The 23,164-nt window shown below is 41.7% G+C and overlaps 1 protein-coding gene across 2 annotated transcripts in view; it reads right to left on the reverse strand.

The window, feature by feature from the left end:
* The window catches only part of ugt8 (UDP glycosyltransferase 8), a 132,576-nt gene extending 111,722 nt beyond the window's left edge, over positions 1-20,854 (reverse strand). For both annotated transcript variants that reach the window (XM_059988783.1, XM_059988782.1), the window contains exon 1: positions 20,672-20,854. The gene's annotated coding sequence lies outside the window, so the exon portion shown is untranslated. The remainder of the gene's footprint in view (positions 1-20,671) is intronic.
* Positions 20,855-23,164: the final 2,310 nt, after the last annotated feature.

A 23,164-nucleotide genomic window follows, 5' to 3' on the forward strand; every position in this document is an offset into this window, starting at 1 on the left:
ACCAATATTCTGGCAGGCAGGTTTACTAGAGTTGTTTGGGTTATATAGCAAAGGGATGGGAACCAGCTGAGGATAAGCCAGCGGTTTTTACAAGTAGATGATGGATGTAACATGAATGTAAGAAAGAACAAGCCACTGACTGTGTACAAATGCATGGGCTTCTGGACATTGACGCTGGAGAGGTGGTAATAGGAGCAAAGAAATAGTGGACGAAGTTAAGTATTTTGGACATAGAACATAGAATAGTACAGCACATTTTTTGCAAGTCTTTATTGTGGAAAACACTAGCAGAATGCTAGAAATGCAAGTGTTGGGGCAGAAATGAGTGCCATTGCTATTAATAAGAAGGTACCTCAGAAGCTGAAAAGTCTGAAGGTAGATAAGTCATCTGGACTACACCACAGGGTTATGAAAGAGGTTGCTAAAGAAATTCTGAAGGCATTAGTAAAGATCTTTCAAGAGTCACTAGATTGAGGAATAGTTCTGGAGGACTGGAAAATTGCAAATGCTACTTCACTCTCTAAGAAGGAAGAGAGTCACAAGGAAGTAAATTATAAGCCAGTTAGCCTGATCTCAGTGGTTGGGAAGATGTTAGAGTCCATTAATAAGGATGAGCTTTGGTTACTTGAAGGTGCATGATAAAATAGGCCAAATCTGCTGGAATTCTTTGAGGAAATACAAGTATGATAGACAAAAGAGAGTTAGTGGAACATAGAAAACATACAGCACAATACAAGCCCTTCGGCCCACAAAGCTGTGCCGAACATGTCCCTACCTTAGAACTACCTAGGCTTTACCCATAGTCCTCTTTTTCTAAGCTCCATCTACTTATCCATGAGTCCCTTAAAAGACCCTATCATTTCCGCCTCCACCACCGGCAGGCCATTCCACATACTCACCACTTCCTGCATAAAAAACTTACCCCTGACATTGCGTCTGTACCTACTTCCAAGCACCTTAAAATTATGCCCTCTCGTGCTAGCCTTTTCAGCCCTGGGGAAAAGCTTCTGACTATCCTCACGATCAATGCCTCTTATTATCTTGTATACCTCTATCAGGTCACCTCTCATCCTCCGTCGCTCCAAGGAGAAAAGGCCGAGTTCACTCAACCTATTCTCATAAGGCATGCTCCCCAATTCAGGCTACATCCTTGTAAATCTTGGATATTGTTTATTTAGATTTTCAGAAGGTGTTTGAAGTGCCGCACATGAGGCTACTTTGTAAATTAAGAGCCCAAGCGAATACAAGAAAGATAGTAACATGGATAGAAGATTGGCTGACTGGCAGGAGGCAAAGAGCAGGAATAAAAGGGAACTTTTTTAGTTGGCTGCCAGTGACAAGTACTGTCCTGCAGAGGTCTTTGTTGGGACTTCCTCTTTTCATGTTATATATTAATGGTTTGGATGTGGCCAAGTATGTGGATGATATGAAGATATGTGAGGGGGCAACTAGTACTGAGAAAGCTGGGAGTCTGTAGAAGGACTAAAACGAATTGGGAGAAAGGCCAAAGAAATGGCAGATGGAACATAGTGTTCAGAGACTGTTAGAAAGAATAAAGGTGTGAACTATTTTCTAAATGAAGAGAAAATTCTAAAATCAGAGGTGCCAAGGGACTTTGGAGTCCATGTGCAGGATTCCCTCAACATCAACTTGCAGGTTGAGTCAGTGGTAAGAAAGGTAAATGCAATGTTACCACTCATTTCGAGAGGACTAGAATACAAAAGCTAAGATTAATGCTGAGGTTTTTTAAGGCATTGGTCAGACATTTGTATTGTGAGCAAGTTTGGGCCCTTCATCTAAAAGATGTGGTGGAATTACAGAGAGTCGAGATATATACAATGATCCCAAGAATGAAAAGGGCCTGTACACACTGAAATTTCAAAGAATGAGGGAGGGTCTCATTGAAATCTATCGAATATTAAAAGGATTAGATAGAGTGGATGAGGAAAGGATGTTTCCTATAGTACGGGGTATAGGGCCAAAGGGCACAGCCTCAGAACAGAGAGACATTAATTTGGAACAGAGATGAAGAAAATTTTCCTTAGCAAGAGGGTGGTGAATTTGTGGAATTCATTGCCACAGATGACTGTGCAGGCCATGTCATTGGGTATATTTAAGGCAGAGGATAATAGTTCTTGATTCATTGGGACATCAAAAGGTATGGGGAAAAGGCAGGAGGATGGGGTTGAAAGGGATAATAATTCAGCTATGATGGAATGCAGACCTTCAGCAACCAGTCCACGTTCTCTTCCTGCTGCTGCCATCAAGAAGGTAGAATGGTCTCAAAATCCACACCACCATGTTCATGAACTGTTATTATCCCTCAGCCATCAGGCCCTTCAACCAGTGGCTTTACTCAACTTCACTTAGTCCAACACTGAAATGATTCCATAACCTATGGACTCACTTTCAAGGACTCATCATCTCATGTTCTCCATATTTACTGCTGATTTATTTATTTGTTATTACTTCTGGTTGATAAATCCCCAGGACCTGATGAGTATTCCATTAATAAAATGAAAATATAGTTCATGCAAGATAACAAAAGCAACACAGCAGCATCGGGAAAATACCTGAATCAGCTGTTGACCAGGTTTTCAATCTCCACCTACGATGCCATGTCTTGATAAAAAAATTACAGTACACTATATTATATTTTACCTTTTTTAGGTTTATGAAAGATATACACAACCAGCATTGTAGTAGACTTGTTCTGCTGTTAGATTTTCAATAGTGATGTTCACAAACTTATGAATTTCTCTGCTGTTTTAACTTTAAAAATGTAATGCCGTGCCTTTTCTTAAATTTCTGCAACCAGCCTGCTGGATATTCACAATTATCTTCTATTTTCTGTTCTGCGTGATAGAGCTTTACTAAGTGGTACATATTCATTACAACACTAATGAATTTCACTGTTTCAATACATGATCGAGATCTTCATTTTTCACCTTATGCAGTGATTTTTTATGTTTTTATTAGCTTCTGTTCGCTTCATATGCGAGGTCACTGCTCAGAACTGTCTATGATGCACAGATCTGTGCATTGCCTACGAACCTTCCCAGCACCTTGTGGAACTCACCAATTTGCGATATTATGTCAGCACTCAAAAAAAATTTCCAATTTTGGAGTTTTTTGTATTTTGGTTAAGACGTACTCAAACTGCGTCATGATTATTGTGAGGCAGATGGTGGTGCTGAAGACGAGGCAGCTGGTTTATAAACAGAAGCAATGTTTAGTGAGAAAAGGCTGTTGATAGGGCAAAATTGCAGTTAACAGAAAGGGTTACAATGTGAAAGTGGACAAAATTGAAATGGGATGAATACAGCATTGAAAGTGTTGTATTTGAACACATGTAATACACGGAATAAAGTAGAAACTTGAAGCATAGTTACAGACTGACATGCATGATGTCGCAGGCACCACTGTAAGGCTGAAAGAAGAATACAGCTGGGAGCTTAATATCCATTGTATACGTTGTACTGAACGGATCGGCAGGAAGGCAGAGGGGACAGTATTGCTCTGTTAGTAAACAATGATATCAAATCATTAGAAAGAGGTGACATATAGTCAGGTGTTGAATCATTGTGGATAGAACTAAGGAACTGCAAGGGTAAAAAGACCCCAATGGGAGTTGTACACAGACCCCCAAACAGCAGTAAGGATGCGGTCTACAAATTACAACAAGGAGACAGAAAATGCCGAAAGGACAAAAGAAACATAGAAAATAGGTGCAGGAGTAGGCCATTCAGGCTGCACCGCCATTCAGTATGATCATGGCTGATCATCCAACTCAGAACCCTGTATCTGCTTTCTCTCCATACCCCCTGATCCCTTTGGCCACAAGGGCCATATCTAACTTCCTCTTAAATAGAGCCAATGAACCGGCCTCAACTGTTTCCTGTGGCAGAGAATTCCACAGATTCACCACTCTCTGTGTGAAGAAGTTTTTCCTCATCTCGGTCCTTTATCTTTAAACTTCGACCCCTTGTTCTGGACTTCTCCAACATCGGGAACAATCTTTCTGCATCTAGCCTGTCCAATCCCTTTAGAATTTTATACGTTTCAATAAGATCCCCCCTCACTGTTAGAATAGTCATGAGGAATTTCAAAATGCAGGTTGGTTAGGAAAATCAGGTTGGTGCTGACAAGATGGCATTTTAGAGCAGCTCATGGTTGAGCCCATGGGGGGGTGGGGGGGTCAGAGGGAAATCAGCTATTCCGAATCGGGTATTATGCAATGAACCATAGTTGATTAGAAAGCTCAAGGTAAAAGAGCCATAAGGGCAAGTGATCATATGAGTGAATTAACCCTGAAATTTGAAAAGAAACAGTTAAAGACAGATGTATCAGAATTACAGTAGAGTAAAGTACAGAGGCACAAGAGAAGAGTTGCCTGGAATTGATTGGAAAAGAACACCGGCAGGGATGACAGCAGAGCAGCAATGGCTGGAATTTCTGGAAGCAATTCAAAGGACATATACAACCCAAAGAGGAAGTAATATTCTAAAGTTGAGACAACTGTGGCTAACAAGAGAAGTCAAAGTCATAACAAAAACAAAGAGAGCGCATATAATAGAACAAAAATTAAAGGGATGTTAGATGATTGGGAAGCTCTGAAGAACCAACAGAACCAATGAAAAAATTCATTACGAAGGCAAAGATAGAATACGAAAGTAAGCTAGCCAATAATATTTAAGCTGATATCAAAAGTTTCTTTTGATACATAAAGAGTAAAAGAGAGGTGAAAGTGGATATCGAACTGTTGGAAAATGATGCTGCAGAAGTAGTAATGGTGGACAAGCAGATGGCTGAATAAGTATTTTGCATCAGTTTTCACTATGGAAGACACTAATAGTCTGGTGGAAGTTCCAGGTGTCAGGGGCCATGAAATGTGTGAAGTTACCATAACTAGAGAGAAGGTTCTGGGGAAACTGAAAGGTCTGAAGGTAGATAAGTCACCTGAACCAAATGGTGCACATCCCAAGGATCTGAAAGAGGTGGCTGAAGAGATTGTGGAGGCATTAATAATGATTTTTCAAGAATCACTAGATACTGGAATGGTTCTGGAAGACTGAAAAATTGCAAATGTCACTCCATTCTTCAAGAAGGAAGAGAGGTAGAAGGAAGAGGCTACAGGCTAGAAATATCATGACTAGAAATATATATGAGAGTCAATCATCAAGGATGAGATATCAGGGTACTTGTAGGCACAGGATAACATACACCATAGTCAGCATTATTTCCTCAAGGGATAATCTTACCTGACAAATCTGTTAGAATTCTTTGAAGAAAAAACAAGCAGGACAAACAAAGGAAAACCTATTGATATTGCATACTTGGATTTTCAGAAGGCCTTTGACAAGATGCCATACACAAGGCTGTTTAACAAGCTACGAGCCTATGGTATTACAGGATCAATTCTAGCAAGAACAAAGCAATGGCTGATTGGCAGGAGGCAAAGAGTGGGAATAAAGGGAGCCTTTTCTGATTAGCTGTCGGTGACTAGTGGTGTTCCACACAGGTCTGTATTGGGACGTCTTTTTAAGTTATACGTCAATGATTTGGATGATGGAATTGATGGCTTTGTTGCAAAGTTTGCAGATGATACAAACATAGGTGGAGGGGCAGGTAGCTGTAGAAGTAGAAAGGCTACAGAAAGACTTCTGATAGATTAGGAGAATAGGCAAAGAAATGGCAGATGGAATCCAGTGATGGTAAGTGTATGGTCATGCACTTTGATAGAAGAAATGAAAGGGTTGACTATTTTCTAAATGGAGAGAAAATACAGAAAACTGAGGTGCAAAAGGGGCTCAGGAGTCTTTATACAGTATTCCCTAAGGGTTAATTTGCAGGTGGATTCTGGGGTGAGGAAGACAAATGCAATGTTGTTACTTATTTTAAGAGGACTAGAATATAAAATCAAGGATCTACAAGTTAAGTATTGTAAGCAGTTGTGTGTCCCTTAACATACAAACTGGATAGGGTTCGTACCTGGACAGGGTTCAAAGGAGGTTCACAAAAATGACTCCAGGACTGAATGGCTTGACATATGAAAACCATAGGATGGCACTAGGCCTGTATTCATGAGAATTCCGAAGAGTCAGAGGGACCTCATTGAAACCTATCAAACGGTGAAAGGCCTTGATAGAGTGGATGTGGAAAGGATGTTCCCTATGGTGGGAGAGTCCAAGACCAGAGGACACAACCTCAGAATAAAGGGGTGTCCTTTTAGAATGGGGCCAGCTGGTGGTGTAGTGGCATCAGAGCCAGGCTTCGGAGTGAAGGCTCCCAAGTTCGAATCCAGCCGGCTCCCTTGTACACTTTCCATTCATGCTGGGTTGAGTGTCGAGCTAGCAACTCGGCCTCGTAAAAACAAGAACGACTCCACTTGGAGTTAAGGGCTTTCTTTCTTCTCTTCTTTTAGAACAGAGATGAGGAGGAATTTCTTTAGCCAAAGTGGTGAATCTGTGGAATTCATTGCCACAGGCAAATGCGAAGGCCAAGTCTTTATGTATATTTAAGGCAAAGGTTGATGGATTCTTGTTTGGTTGGGGCATGAAGGGATGCGGGGAGAAGACAGGAAATTGGGGCAGAGAGGAAAATTGGATCAGCCATGATGAAATGGTGGAGCAGATTCGATGGCCAAATGCCTAACTCTGCTTCTATATTTTATGGTCTAAATTGAACAAGTTAAAGTTTACAGTAATTTAACATTTCAGTATAGCGCAAGAGAAACCAAAAATAGACTTAAGCTACCAACTGCTCAAATGAAATTAATGACTAAGTATAAGACTCACCTTAATGTCATAAAATTTGGCAATTCACCATTTGAAACTATATTGTGTGAACAAGCCCTTTTGATTGGGAGAGAAAATGCAATTTCTAAAATCAGTAATAATTAAGGGGGTTCCAAACAAAGACAAACAAGTATTTGCTAAGGAGCTTATAAGAGAACAACTCAATTAAATACGGTCTCAAAACTGAAACTATGGTGACTCATACCTCCAGTAAGATGTAAACCTGGCTAAAAGAAAACTTCCGATAAGATGGCAGTGCATTTGGAAGCTACTCAGGGACCTACCAAAGGTGTTTTTGTCTTTTTTTAAAGATCTTTTTCATGATCACAAGACAATACTGGACTTTGAGAACATAGGTAACTGTAGGTCTACCCCATCAGTGAGCGGCTCATTGGCAGAGGCACTGGACTGTGTGGACCATGTTCCTGCCTGCTACAGGAAGGCATCGAAAGCAAAGGTGGTGAGAAAAGGCAGCATACAATGTAACAGCAGGTGTTTGTCTTGAACGTTTCTCTTGCAATCACAAGACCCTGTTGGATATGGATAACCTGAGATGCCACAGGCCCATTTCCCTTGTTTGTTGGCGAGACAGACAGCAGGGGAGCTGCATTGCCTTGGTTGTTGCGAGGAGTACGCCTCAAGCTGTGGGAGAGGAGACACCAAAAGCTGTGTAGCTGGCATCCATGCTCAGCTGGGGGGCTAGCCTCTCCCATCACTGCTGCCCCCCCAGTATTCAAGGGACGGAATTACGAGCTGGTTTGCTTGCATTCATCTATGGACTGCTTGGAACCACACCATCAATGTGCGGGACACGTCACTCAGGGACATATTTTTTTTGTGTGACTGCATGTCTGCTTGCCATCTTGAATGTGCTGTGTGTGCCTTGTGCTGTATATGTTTTGCAGCTTGACCCAGAGGAATGCTGTTTTGTTCAGCTATATTCATGTTTGGTTAAACGATCATTACTCTTGAGCTTGAAAACTACTTTCAGTTCATTTAAATTTAATAAAGTGCAGTTCTCATTTTCTTTGTGAATGAGTATCTCTATATTTGTATGTGGTTCACTCTCTGCATCCTAAAATCTCAAAAAATATATATTCCTACATTCAAAGACCTTGCAACTGGTTTAAATATTTAAGCCAGTTCAACAAATCACAGCGAATTATTAAAAACTGAGCAATTTTCCAAGCATTAATCACCTCAGTTGAAAGGGTAGTAATGAGGCATAAAATAAGAGCCAAATGGCATGCTTCTACAAATTTACTCCTGCATTTAACATATTTATAACCAATTTTTATTTTCTTGGATCTCTTGACAACCTTGTTCACTATTAATAACTCCCACATTATCTGCAAACTTACTGATCAGCCCAGGTAAATCTTCGTCCAAATTTATATACCTGGGATCTTTAATTCCATAACATACCTTGGAAGACATCTTAATTGTTCTGCTAGTCCTCTGTACCCCATGATAACATCTTCACATATAGAAGAGCTAAGGCACAGAACATTCAGTTAAACACTACAAGTTTGTTCCAATTTTATCTGCTGTATAATTCTAAACTGGTCCTAATCCTCAGGCCAATGGGCTTATCTGACAGTTTTACAGGCTTTGTCTGAACAATAGACTGGTGGATGGGACTAGCTAGTTTAAATGGTTCAGCACAGGCTATATGGGCTGAAGAGCCTGTTTCTGTGCTGTACTTTTCTGTGACTGACTCCACTGAACAATTATTGTAACTCATGTTAATGAGGATTTCATTAAAATTTTCCAGTAACAGCAACATTGCAGCCTTACACACATACACAAGGAAATCTGCAGATGCTGAAAACAAACACAAAAATGCTGGAGGAACTCAGCAAGCTAGGCAGCATCTATAGGGAAAAAGTAAACAGTCAACATTTCAGTCTGAGACCCTTCATCAGGACTGAAAAGGTGAGGAGAAGGGAGAAAGACGTACAAGGTGTAAGTGATAGGTGAAACTGGGAGAAGGGGGAAGGATGAAGTAAAGAGCTGGGAAGTTGATAGATGAAAGAGAAAGGGCTGGAGGAGAGGACATTTGATATAAGAGAATTTAATAGGAGAGGATAGAAAACCATGGAAGGGAAAGGAAGGGGTAGGAGCTCCAGATGGAGGTGATGGGCAGGTAGGAGATAAGGTAAGAGAGGGAAACAGAATGAGGAATGGTGTAGTGGGTGGGGGGGCAATTATCAGAAGTTTGAGAAATCAATGTTCATGCCATCTTGTTGGAGGATACCCAGACAGAATATGTGTTGCTTGTTCAACCTGAGTGTGGCCTCATCACAGCAGTAGAGAAGGATCTTTCTTCTGACATGTTGAACGATGTAGACTGGGAGACAGCTTCGCTGAGCACCAACACTCCATCTACCAGAAAAAGAGGGATCTCCCAAGTAGCCACACATTTCTATTCAACTTCCTATTCCAACGTGTCAGTCCATGGCCTCCTCTACTCCCCTTTCTCTCCGTTCCTGATGAAGGTTCTCAGCCTAAAACTGTTTACTCTTTTCTCTAGATGCTGCCTGGCCTGTGAGTTCATCCTGCATTTTCTGTGTTGTCTCACACATGTTTGTTTCCCTTAGAACTTCTAACAATGATTTAACCCTTTTTTGTAGACTGTACAATTAATTCTCCACCTATTCTGTACAACCATGAGAATTTCTGAAATAATAAGAAAATGCAGTTTCAAACTGTACAATTTCTTGAAAATATTACATTTTAAACAATGCGTTTTTAATTGTATACTAAACCATAATAAGCCTTTGGCAAACTCTGTGGTCCTGAAATTAATTTTCTATGACTAATTATTTCAAATATTTCAAAATATTCATGATTTTAATGCTTCCCCCATAATTTAACATCTGCTTTCGCCTTTTGGATCCATTCCCATATGTAGCAGAACACAGAATGCTCTGTTATTTCTCACTGTCTGAAATTCCTTCAGTGTTATCAAGCTTGCTCAGTAGCTAGAGATGTCTCTAGGTACTAGGGCCTTGAAGTGCTACATTGACGCCACAGATGTCATAAAAGGAGAAGACCATGTTGAAGAGATATTTGTAGATAATTTTATGAACTATATAAAAGAGCATCAATTTACCATTGATCACAAACTCCAGGCTAGAGGCATAGATTTTTGAAAAATGCTAGCAGTTCATATATGATGTTGGCATTTCTCTTTTCTATCTTAGGAAGCTTAGGACCATAAGCAGCATGAATGCTGAAGTCCTAAACTTCAAAACTCACTATTTCAATTGCTGAACTTCCAAAGGAGAACCACAGCAGAGACACAATTTCCTTGGACATGACGCTAGTTCAACAACAGTTCATTCTAGATAAGGTTCCCAACCTTTTACGCCAATAGCCAATACCATTAAGCAATCCATAGACCACCGGTTAAAAACGCCTGCTCTAGAGATAACTCTGCAAATTTTATTTTATTGAATGAGTTTTTGCACAAGTATTTTTCAGCTGATATATTTCTTAGAAGCAAAATTGAATAAATTTAGCTTTGCAAGATTCCTTACTGAATGACTACATAATATATCAGCAGGGCTCAGTCAAACCCCATGAGTTGCAGTTACAACAAGGCCCCGTGCCCTACAAGATTTAGTGAAAGAGCATTGATGAAAACAACAGCAACACACACAAGATGCTGGAGGAAATCAGCAGACCAGGTAGGATCTACTGAAATTAATAAACAATCAATTTCCGGGTGAGACCCTTTTTCAGGACTGGAATGGAACAGGAAAGATACTGGAATAAAAAGTGGGGGAAGGGAAGGAGAATAAGCTAAAAGGTGATAGGCGAAGCCAGGTAGGTGAGAAAGGTAAAGGGCTGGAGAAGGACTCTGATAGGAAAGGAGTGCATACCATAGGAGAAAGGGAAGTGGGAGGGGCACCAGAGGGAGGTGATAGGCAGGTAAGAAATGGTAAAAGGTTAGAGTGTGGAATAGAAGGAGAGGGAAATGGAAGCGGGGAAAAAGAACTGAAAGGAGAAATTAATGTTTATGCCATCATGTTGGAGGCTATCTGGACAGGATAAGAAGTGTTGCTCCTACAACCTGAGAGCGGCTTCATCACAGCGGAAGTAGATGCCATGGACCAATATGTCAGAACAGTAATGGGAATAAAAATTAAAATGGTTGGCCACCGGGAAATTCCACTTTTGGTTGATGGAACAGAGGTACACGACAGAGCAGTCCCCTAAGTTACATTGGGTCTCACCAGTGTAGAGGAGGGAACAATGGTGGGGGTATCCAGAACTAGAGAGCACAGCCTTAAAATTGAGGGGCAACCCTTTAGAACAGAGGCAAGGAAGAACTTTTTTAGCTAGAGAATACTGAATCTGTGGCATGCTCTGCCACAGACAGTTGTACAGGTCAACACCGTGGGTTACAGGTCAACACCGTGGGTATATTTAAAGTAAAACTTGATAGCTCCTAATTAGTCAGGACATCAAAGGTTATGGCAAGAAGGCAGGTGTATGGGGTTGAGTTGGATCCAGGATCAGCCAAGATGGAAAGGCAAAGCAGTCTCAATGGGCTGAATGAGCTACTTCTGCTCCTATGTCATGGGAGCACTAGATACAATAGTAACCCATTCCAACACTTCAGTAACCCAGTGGCCAATCATTTTAATGTAGGAAAAATATCAACATGGATAGAAAATTGGGTGACAGGTAGCAGACAAAGAGTGGGAATAAAGTAAGCATTTTCTGGCTGGCTGCCAGTGAATAGCAATGTTCTGCACAGCTTGGTGTTGGGACCACTTCTTTTGACATTATATACTGATGACTTAGATGACAGACTTGATAGCTTTGGGGCCAAGTTTACAGATACAAAGATATATGGAGGGGAAAATAATGTTGAGGAAGCAGGGACTCTACATAAGGATTTAGACAAGATGGGAGAACAGGCAAAGAAATGGGAGATCTAATATTGAGTAGGGAACTGCATGGTCATTAACATTGGTAGAATGGAATTAAGGAATTAAGACTATTTTCTAAATAGGAAGAAGATTCTAAAATTAAGACATGCAAAGGAACTTGGGGGTTCTTGTGCCAGATTCCCTGATGGTTAACTTGCAAGTTGAGTCAGTGATAAGAAAGTCAAATGTAATGTTGGTATTCTTTTACAGACTAGAATACAAGATCAAGGATGTAATGTTGAGACTTTATAAGGCATTCATCAGACCACACTAGGAGTATTGTGAGCAGTACTGAGTCTAGTCCTGTGGCTCAGAAGGGTAAGTAACTGAAGAGAGTGGCAACATTAATAGTTGGGGGGGACAGACAGGCGATTCTGTTGTTGCAAAAAAAAAACACGGATGGTAGTTGGCCTCCCAGGTGCCAGGGTCCACGCTATTTCTGAATACGTCCACAATATTCTGAAAAGGGAGGGTGAGCAGCCAGAAGTTGTAGTACATATTGGTACCAACAACATAGGTAGAAAAGGGGAGGAGGTCCTGAAAACAAAATGTAAGAGTTATGAAGGAAGCTGAGAAGCAACATCGCAAGGGTATTAATCGTGGGATTGCTGTCTATACCACACATCAGAGAGGATAGGAATCGAATGAGGAAGCAGTAAAATGCATGGCTGAAGAACTGGAGCAGGAGGCAGGGATTCAGATTTCTAGATAATTGGGACCTCTTCTGGGGCAGGTGCGACCTGTACAGAAGTGACAAGAAGCACTTGAATCTGAGGGGGACCAATATTCTTGCAGGCAGGTTTACTAGAGCTAATATAGTGGGGTATGGGAGCCAGTATGATAGAGCGGAGGATGAGCTAGCAGGTTTGTAATAGTAGATCTCCATTAGTCTCAAAAGACCATGGATTTGCGCCTTGGAAAGTTTCCAGGGCGCAAGCCTGGGTAGGGTTTTTTTTAAATGGAAGACTTAAGCTGCAAGTCTCCCCTCTCCACGCCACCAATGTTGCCCAAGGGAAGGGCATTAGAACCCATACAGCTTGGCACTGGTGTCATCACAGGACACACAGACAGCCTCAGCCAAGGCTCAAACTAGTAACCTTCAGATCACTAGGCGAACGCCTTAATCACTTGCCAACAAGCAGATGAAAGGTGTAACGTGAACGTAAGGAATGACAAGCCAGTAACTGGGTACAAATGCAGACAATGCAAAGAGTTAAACTGTACTACAGTGTCAAAATTCAAAAGCGCAAAGAGTGCTGTATTTAAATACGTGAAGTATTCCGAACAAGGAGAACAAACTCATGCGCAATTAGAGATTAGTCAGCGTGACATAGTGGGCCGTGGCTGAAAGAAGGTCAGTTGGAAGCTCAATATCAAATGATACACTTTGCATCAAAAAGACAGACAGGAAGGCATGGGCAGTGGTGTGCTTCTGTTGGAAAGAGATGGAATTATATATTTAGAAACAGGTGATATAGGGTCAGAGAATGTTGAATCTTTGTGGATCGAGTTAAGAAATTGGGAATCATATAGGCCTCCAGATTGTAGCCAAGATGTGGGGTTGAGATTGCAAAGGGAGTTGGGAAAGGCATGTAGTAAGGGGGAATGTCACAAGTGTAATGGGGGAGTTCAATATGCAAGGGGATCAGGAAAATCACATTGGTGTCGGATCACAAGAGTGGGAATTTGTTGAATGCCTATGAGATGGCTTTTTAGAGCAGCTTGTGCTTGAGCCTACTCAGGAAAAGGCAATCTTAGATTGCGTGTTGTGTAATAACCCAGATCTAATTAGGGAGTGTAATGTAAAGGAACCCTTAGGAGACAATGATCATAATATGATTGAATTTATATTGCAAGTTGAGAAGGAGAAGCACAAGTCACAGGTATCAGTACTGCAATGGAATAAAAGGGAATTACAGAAGCATGAGACAGGAGCTTGCCAAGGTGATTGGAGGAGGAGACAGGTGGGGATGACAGCATAGCAGAGATGGTAGAGTTTCTGGGAATAGTTCACAAAATACAGGATAGATATGTCCCACAGAGGAAGAAATTCTCAAATGGCAGGGGTAGGCAACCATGGCTGACAAGGAATGTTGAGGACTGCATAAAAGCCAAGGAAAGGGCATATAAGGTAACAAAGTGGGTGGGAAATTGGATGATTGGGAAGCCTTTAAAATCTAACAAAAGGAAACTGAAAAAGCTACAAGAAGGGGAAAGATGAAATATGAGGGCAAACTAGCCAATAATATAAAGCAGGATACCAAAGTTTTTTTCATTTATATAAAGAGTGAAAGGGAGATGAGAGTTGATATTGGACCACTTGAAAGTGATGCGTGTGAAGTAATAATGGTGGACAGAGAGATGCAGGGAGATCTCATTGAATGTTGAAAGGACTAGATAGGGTGGATGTGGAGAGAATGTTTCCTATGGTAGGGTATCCAGAACTAGAGAGCACAGCCTCAAAATAGAGGGGTGACCTATTAGAATGGAAGTAAGGAGGAATTTTTTAGCCAGAAAGTGGTGAATCTGAGGACTACTCTGCCACAGACTGCAGTGGAGGCCAAGTCTGTTGGTATATTTAAGAAGAAGTTGATAATTTCCTGATAGTCAGGGATTCAAAAGATATGGTGAGATGGCAGGTGTATGGGGTTGAGTAGGATCCGGGATCAGCCAAGATAAAATGGTAGAGCAGACTTGATGAGCTGAACAGACTAATTCTGCTCCTATGTCTTATGGTTTCTGGGTCAGTTTTGGGGCCCTTACCAGAATCAGAATTGATATCAATGACATATCACTTCCAAAAAGATCAGTGTGTTTGGATGCAGCAGTCTCTTGGAGGCTAAAGGTGTTTTTTTAATTTGTTAAATGTGGGTTTCCAAGAACTTTAGGTACTGCTGGTCTACTGCATCAGTGGGCTGCTTGTTGATCAGAGTAGTTGGACTAGCTATCCGCGGAGACGGCCGGGGTGTATACAGTGTTGCTGCCTGCATTGAAGGCATCAAAGTTAATGTGTGAAGACAGCATGCAACGATTGTCTCAGACATTAGCCTTGCGATTACAAGATGCTGTTGGACATCGATAATGCATGATGCTACAGGCCTGTTTCCCTTGTTTGGTGGGGCATCAGGCAGCAGGGTAGCTGCATAGTCTCTGTTGTAATGAGGATAAGGCCTCAAGCCATGGACTTGCCTGCTGCTGCTAGTGAGATACTAGTGCAGTGCATCGTTCCACCTGTGCTCAGTTGGGGGCTGGTCTCTCCTGTGGGAGCTGTTGTTCAGTGCTCGATTGGCAGGATGAGAGACAGGATTGCAGTGGCTGTGCACTGACAGGAACTGTACAATCAGTTTGCAGGACATGTTGCTCAGGGTCTTAGGCTATATATGTGTGTTTTTTTTTGCTCGCTATTTTGAATGTGGTGTGTCTGTTTTGCGAATAGAGGGTAAATTTGTTCACCAGATTGTGAAATCGATATTCATGCCATCAGGTTGGAGGCTACCCAGATGGAATGCAAGATCATGAACACTAGAAATGTGCTGATGCTGGAAATCCAAAGCAACACTCACAAAATGTTGGAGGACCTCAGCAAGCCAGTTAGCATCTCCAGTCAATGTTTTGGGCCACGATCCTTCATCAGGACAAGGTGCTGCTCCTCCATCCCGAGGATGGCCTCATCTTGGCACAAGATGAGACGGGCGCGTCAGAACAGGAATGAGAATTAAATTGTTTAGCCACCAGGAAGTCCTGCTTATGGCAGACGGAGAGGAGGTGCTGGACAAAGCAGTCCCCCAATTTACAACAGGTCTCACCAATGTAGAAGAGATCACATTCGAAGCACCAAACGCAACAGACAGCTCCAGCAGATTCGCAGGTGAAGGACTACCTGGGACCCTGAATGGAGTTGGAGGAGGAGGTGCATGGGCAGGCAAAGTACTTGGGCCACTTGGTGGGATAAATGCCGAGAGGATGAATGGACAAGGAACTCATGGAGGGAGCAATCCCTGTAGAAAGCAGTGGGGTGGAGAGGATTCCTTTAGAGTTGGCAGAAGTTGCAGAGGATAATGTGTTGAATGCAGAGGCTGGTGGGGTGGTAGACACGTATGTGGGACTCCATCGCTGTGAAGATGGCGGGAAAATGGTGTGAGTGTAAATGTATGGGAAATGTAGGAGATGGCAGCATCAATAGTAGAGGGAGGGAAAACCCATTCTTTAAAGGAGCTTTTCTGATGTCCTTATACCGAAAGCTGCATCCTGGGAACAGATAAAACAGAGAAGAAACTGAGAAAAGTGAATAGCAATTTTACAGAAGATAAGGTGGGAAAAGGTATAGTCAAGATAACTGTAGGAATCAGTAGGTTTATAAAAGATGTCGGTTGAGTTGGTTCCAGAGATGGAGAAAGGGGAGGGAGATGTCAGAGGTGGACGAAGTGAAAGATCATCACATTACTAGTGAAGAAAATCAGTCAACATTTCTCTTTGGCCCATGTCTGAAGGAAGGGATATGGTTGATCGTTAACTGCTTCTGAAGAAGCTTATCGTGGCTTTCAGTTACACCTTAAATATGCCAAAACGACGATTTGAGTACTAGATTTATCATCGTCAGTAGGTCACATCTGGAATTTCCAGTTGGCGGACGATTTCCCTCCACACCACTCTGACATATTGGGAAATCATATACGTGGCAAGTTACAGCTGTGGTTTGCCTTTGCCTTCTGCCAGGTGAGGTTTTTTAAAAAGAGATCACCAGCTCTTAACCCAGAACGGATGGGGTGCATGCAAAGGTGCCGGCTGGATTCGAACTCGGGATCGCTCACCCTGAAGTCCAGTGCTGATGCTACTACATCACCAGATTTAAGATATGGTAAAATCATTCTCTACCCAACTGACCTTGCAAAGTCCTCCTCACAAACACCAAAGGGTGGGGAGCTGAACGCAAGAGTCCTCAATGCTCATGGTACACATCATAAAATTCCATGCTATCAAATTAGAAACAAGTAAGGAAACCTAATGAACAGCTCCTAACGTTCCCCCTGCCCCCAACTGATGAATCAGAACTTTGCCATAGTAAATGAGGTTCCAACACGCAAACATAATAATGGCACATAATGCGATCTAGTTTGATGACTTTGATACATCAAGAATATTACTATAGCATCATCATGTCCTTAAGACTGATAAAGCAAACACAATGAGGGATACACCTACTTGACGTAGTCAACCCTTTCTTGTCTATAACAACATTTATCTATAACAACAATAGAAGTAGCCACAATACAGACAAAGACATGTCCTCACAAAGACACCATTATGTTGCGTAGTGCTATTATGATGCTAAATTGGATGTACAGCCATCTCATTATTGGACATCCATGAGACCTTGTGAGCCATACGCAACAATTTGGTTTTCTGTAATCTCATAATTCTTTATATTCTTCACTTAACCAAAATATTTGAGCATGCAGAAGAGCACAACATGCATAGTGCAATGTGTACCTAAAATTGACATACTGACTTGCTAAAATTGCAGTACATGTACTTGACTGAAGCTAAGCAATGCCAACACAGGACTAAAGATCAGCTCTTCCACATTCTATCACAAATAGCTAGAACAATTGTGTTGACAGGAAGCAGTTCCAAGAACAACTCCATCCTCAAAGATTGTCTTCAACATCTGATACCATCAGCCAGAAGTGCTGATGGCCCATTCATGACAACAGGCAGTTTTTCTTCCAATTCAGTTCTCTTCAGATGCTACCAGACAATGTCCTAGTATAATGCAGAAGATCTGTAGTCTAGAATTAACTGCATTTTCAGAAGCAGAATTAATACCACCGGCATATGTCTTGAAATTGGTTAACTTTACAGCAGCAGTACAATGAAATACATGATAAATATAGAGAAAAAACTCAATTACATTAAGTCAGTCAAATTGGCTAAAAAGTGGGTTGCCGCAATACATTGATATTTATGAAGAGGACAAACACATCCAACTAATTATGTTCTGTTGAGGGTCTTTGACCAACATTTGCATAGCTGAAGCATTTTGTCTGACTTTGGATACATATTAAGTCTTGACTAGGTAAATAAAAGACAATTAAACATGGATCAGGAATTTTACATTGACGTACTGAAACTGCCGTTGTTCCTCAAAGGGCAAGGGCATGAAGAAATACAATATTTCTCCAAGAGAAACTAATCTACCCTTGAAATGACAATACTAAAGGACCAGTGACTAATGACAACTGAACTAGTCCATTAAGTAGTACAACCACAGGAGGTAAAACTGTGCGTATACTGCATGATTAGATCACCTATTGATTTCCTAAAACTTTTCTATCAAACAAAATATTCCATCAAAAGATTCAAACACTCTTCTTACTAGAATGAATGAGTTACCATAACATTCAGGCTCTACCCCTTTAGGAAAAAGCAATCTGCTTGATCAACCCCTATTGATTACTCTAAACTTCTTTCATTACTTGTGCTATATGAGTTGCAGGGTGTCTTATCTACAAAATGCATTCACCTAAACAACTCTAACAGTACCTTCCAATCCTGTAGCCTCCACCACAAATACCAAGGGCAGTAGGCACTTATGAGGAAGTATGTCTTATTGGGAACTCCATAGTAAAATCAATATAAACTATTCTTACTGCTTCACACAAACTGTCAACATACAAGATCAAACATGAAAGAAGCGTGTACAAACTATTTTTGAGGCAGAAAAAGACAGGTTTTGAGTACAGAAGTCAGAAACCTAATTCAGTTTAGCTGGTCTATTACTGAATACACATGAAGGCTTGAATGAATAAATAAGATACATAATTGAAAAAGAATCAGGGATGATTGCATGAATGGATTGACGTTGGGCAACCATTCTTAAGGTGAAGAGACTTAATGTGCATTTAAATCACGAAGAATTGCAAAGAAGGTGTTATTGTGGACAGCTTCTACCTTGCAAAATGCCTTTCCTAGAAGCTCCCTTCTGGAAAGAATCATGATGAGGTTTATTATCACTGGCATGTGATGGGAAATTTGTTAACTTAGCAGCAGCAGTTCAATGCAATAGATAATCTAGCAGAGACAAAAAAAAGCAAAATAAAAATAATAATAAACAAATAAATCAATTGTATACATATATTGAATAAATTTTTAAAAACTTGCAGAAACAGAAATACTGTATATTAAAAAGTGAACACAGGTCTAACAAAAACAAAAAAAATTGTGCCATCTTAAAACCTTTAGTTATTGATCAATCATTTTAGTTATCTCCCCAACCCCCTCTATTACCTGTCACTATAAATACTTTAAACCACTCTTTATAATGCTATTTACATTCTATATACATGCCTGATATTTATGTATGCTCATTTTATTCCAAATCCATACTTTAACTTCTAAAACATGTTTATATAATTCTTGTTATATAATTATCTAATGCTGTTGGTTTTGTTGCAAGTTGCACCAACACACCACAGCTAATTCCTAATACATGTAAATGTAGATGGCAAAGTTGATTCTTGATCCTTTAAATACAGAAACCGCTGGCAGAAGGTTCAAGGCAATTGGCAAAATAACCAGACACTACAGAGATAAATAAAACTGGAAGCAAGAACTTTGAATACACAGCCTGTGGAGTGAGATTAACAACTAATGCTCAAACCTCTGTGTAGACTATACAGGACATTTGCTAACTGTGGACTAAAGCCACATCAAAAACTAACTTCCTATCTCTCTCCGTAATTGGGAAATTGTGAAAGAAAAACCATCAGCCCTCCTGCGAATGCCAACAGAAAGTATTAAGGAAGAAAAACGTTTGAATGAAATTCCTCCAGAACTGAATAAATGGAAACTTAATTACAAACTAAATTCTACCACAAAAATCACTATCTTAAGTACACATCAAACCAGAAAAAATATAAGATGTACATTCACAAAGTCAACACAAACTTTTTCAAAAAAAGCAAGAAATATGTACATTACAAGCTAATTTCGTGACAATACTATATGCTGGGTAGAAAAGGCTTAAAAAAAACTTATAGCCGAGCATAAAAACGACTTCATTCAAATCAGAGCAACAATTTCCACCTTACACCAACATCAAAACAGCAACGCGATAAAGAACCGGACCAGCAGTCTAACTTAATTGTAAAAGCGGTCTTGAAAAGAGGATACACAACTGAACTTCATCGGCTGTCATTCTAATAAGTTCATTCAGCGTGGAGGACATAATTAAAACGATATTTAGTGCTCCAAAGTTGTTAGCATTTGCTGATTCCAATCTTTGCAGTTGCTGGAAATCGGGTGTGCTGATCGCGAAAGAACATAATGATGCCAGCAGCAGGGATCTGCTAGTTACGCATCTAACTCTGTCGAATAATTTGCACAGCTCAAAACATGCTACATCCATGTATTAGTTACACACTCTTCTCGCAGTCAAGTTTTTGCATGGGCAATGAAGCGGATGCCTTTGAACTCTAAAGCTACTTTGGGTATAGGGTCACTCAGAGTAGCGCCCTCACCGAGGGGCTCTCACTCCCTATGCAGACCCCGAGCAGAATGAAGCGGATGCATTTAGACTCTAAAGCTACCTTGTACCTGGGAAATGAGTCACTCAGAGTAACGCCCTCACTGAGGGGTCTTTCCCTCCCCATCCAGACATCGAGCAGGTGCAGCAACATGGCGCCAGAGCAGCTCGCCACCTGTTACAAGCACGGAGCAACTCCTGTTTGTTTACCATCTACCACCCCACGGCTACCGGGGGGGGGGGGGGGGGGGGGGGGCAGACCTCTCACCGGAGCCGGGCCCGGGCGGCGGTGGAGTTACTACAGGTGTCAAGAGTGCCGGTTGCATTATAAACCCCTCTCGGACGGAGAAGGGTGCAGCCACGGCGGCTGGGCCCGGGCGGCCCCGGCGGCCCGGCGGCGCACTTACCGGCTGTCCACTCGCGCTCCCACCGTCTCCGCTGCTCTTTCCGCCCCGCCGCCTCGTCCTGTCAGAGCTCGCGCCCGCTCGCTCACTCACTCCGCCCCTCCCTTTCTGACGTCGGCAGTCGCGTGCTGAGGGGTCGGCCGGTGCCGTGTGGGCAGGGGGGCAGTGGGAGGGGGGGAAGAGAGGAGTGTGAGAGGCAGGAGGGAAAAAAGAACGGGGGAGGGGTGAGTAGTTATTAGACCGCGGAAAATGACTCTGGAAAGGTAGTACTGGAGGACAGGGAACTTGTTTTGCCGTCAGTCTTCGCTTTAAGATACCAGCAGTGATGCCAGAAATTCGGAGACCGTCAGAGGGACAGAAGTGAGCATCTTTGCTATTACTGAGGAAGCGCTGTGCTTAGGAAGATGAAAAATGTGAAGGTAGAAGACCTGGACCAGATGGACTACACCGTAGGGCTCTGAAAAAGGTAGCTGAAGAGATTGTGGAAACTTTACTAATGGTCTTTCAAAACAAAATCACTAGGTTCTGGAATGGAGGACTGCAAGTGTCACTTGACTCTTGACTGAGGGCAGGAGAGGAGAAAGGAAATTAAAGACCAGTTAGCCTGACTTCAGTGGTTGGGAAGATGTCGGAGTCCATTTTGGGATACTTGGAGGCACATGACAATTAAGCAAAAGTCAGTATAGTTGCTGGAGGGGGAAATCTTGCCTAACACGATCAGTTCAAGTTCTTAGAGTCATAGAAAAGTACAGCACAGAAACAGGCAATTGGGCCCACCTAGTCCATGCCAAACCATTTAGTCACACTGACCTCAACTGGACCACAGCCCTCCATAATCCCTAAATGAAGACGTTTCCCTCATCTTCACCTTAAACTTTTCACCTTAAACCATGACCTCTAATTACCACCCAACCTCAGAAGAAAGCCTGTTTGCAATTACCCTATCTAAACCCCTCATAATTTTGTATACCCCTATCAAATCTCCACTCAATCTTTTACATCCCAAGGAATAAAGTTCCAACCTAATGAATCATTCCTCATAACTCAGAGACAGAGAGTACAGCACATAAACAGGCCTTTCGGCCCATTTAATCCATGCTAAAACTATTTAGACTGCATACCCCCATCAACATGCACTAGGACCAGAGCTCTCCATACCCCTACTATCCACATACTTATCCGAACTTCTCTTAAAATTTGAAATCGAGCTTGCATGCACCACATGCTGGGAGCTCATTCCACACTCTCACAACCCTCTGAGGAAGTTTCCTCTCGTGTTCCCCAGAAACTCCTCATCTTTCACCTTTAAACCATGACCACTGGGCCCAGCCAACCTCAGTGACAAAAGCCTGCTTGCATTTACCCCATCTATACCCCTCATAATTTTGCATACCTCTATCAATTCTCCTCTTGATCTTCTATGTTCTAAAGAATACAGTCACAATCTATCCAATCTTTTCTTACAACTCAGGTCTTTCAGACCCAGCAGCATCCTTGTAAATTTTCTCTATACTTTTTCAACCTTACATTTTTCCTGTAGGTAGGTGACAAAAAATGCGGACAATACTCCAAATTTGGCCTCTCCAATATCTTATCAACTTCAACATTGCATCCCATCTCCTGTAATCAATGCTGGACTAAAGAAGGCCAATGTGCCAAAAGGTTTCTTTAAGGCCCTATCTACCCATGATGCCACTTTCAATAAATTACGGACCTGTATTCCCAGACCCCTTTGTTCTTCCACACTCCTCAGTGCCCTACCATTCACTGTGTAAGACCTAACCTGGTTGGTCCTACCAAAATGCAGCACCTCACACTTGTTTGCATTGAATTCCATCTGACATTTACAGCCCATTTTTCCAGCTGATCCAGACTCCTCTGCAAGCCATGATAGCCTTCCTGGCTGTCCACTACATCCCCAATCATACTGTCATCTGCAAATTTGCTGATTCCATTAACCACATCGTTAACCATACGTTAACTGTTGATTTAGATGACAAACAATGGACCTGCACTGATACCAGTGGCATCTCACTAGTCACAGCCCTCTACTACCCTCTCTGACTTCTCCCACAAAGCCAATGTCTAATCCAATTTACTACCTCATCTCGAATGACAAACAATTGAATCTTCTTAACCAACCTCCCATGTGAAAACTTCTCAAATGCCTTGCTAACGTCCATATAGTCAACATCCACTGCCTTGCCTTCATCCACTTCCCTGGTAACTTCCTTGAAAAACTCTAAAGTATTGGTTAGACATGACCTACCATGGATGAAGCCATGTTGACTATTCTTAATCACTCCATGACTATCCCTAATCAGTCCGTGTCTATCCAAATACTTGTATATCCAGTCCCAATAACTTCCTCACAACTGATGCCTTTAATTTCCTGGTTTATGTTTCGAGCCCTTTTTAGACAGTTGAACAACACTGGCTCTCTTCCAATCCTCCGATACCTCTCCTGTCACTAAGGATGATTTAAATATCTCTGCC

Source organism: Hypanus sabinus, chromosome 14 (assembly GCF_030144855.1).
Source record: "Hypanus sabinus isolate sHypSab1 chromosome 14, sHypSab1.hap1, whole genome shotgun sequence".
Classification (NCBI taxonomy): Eukaryota; Metazoa; Chordata; class Chondrichthyes; order Myliobatiformes; family Dasyatidae; genus Hypanus; species Hypanus sabinus.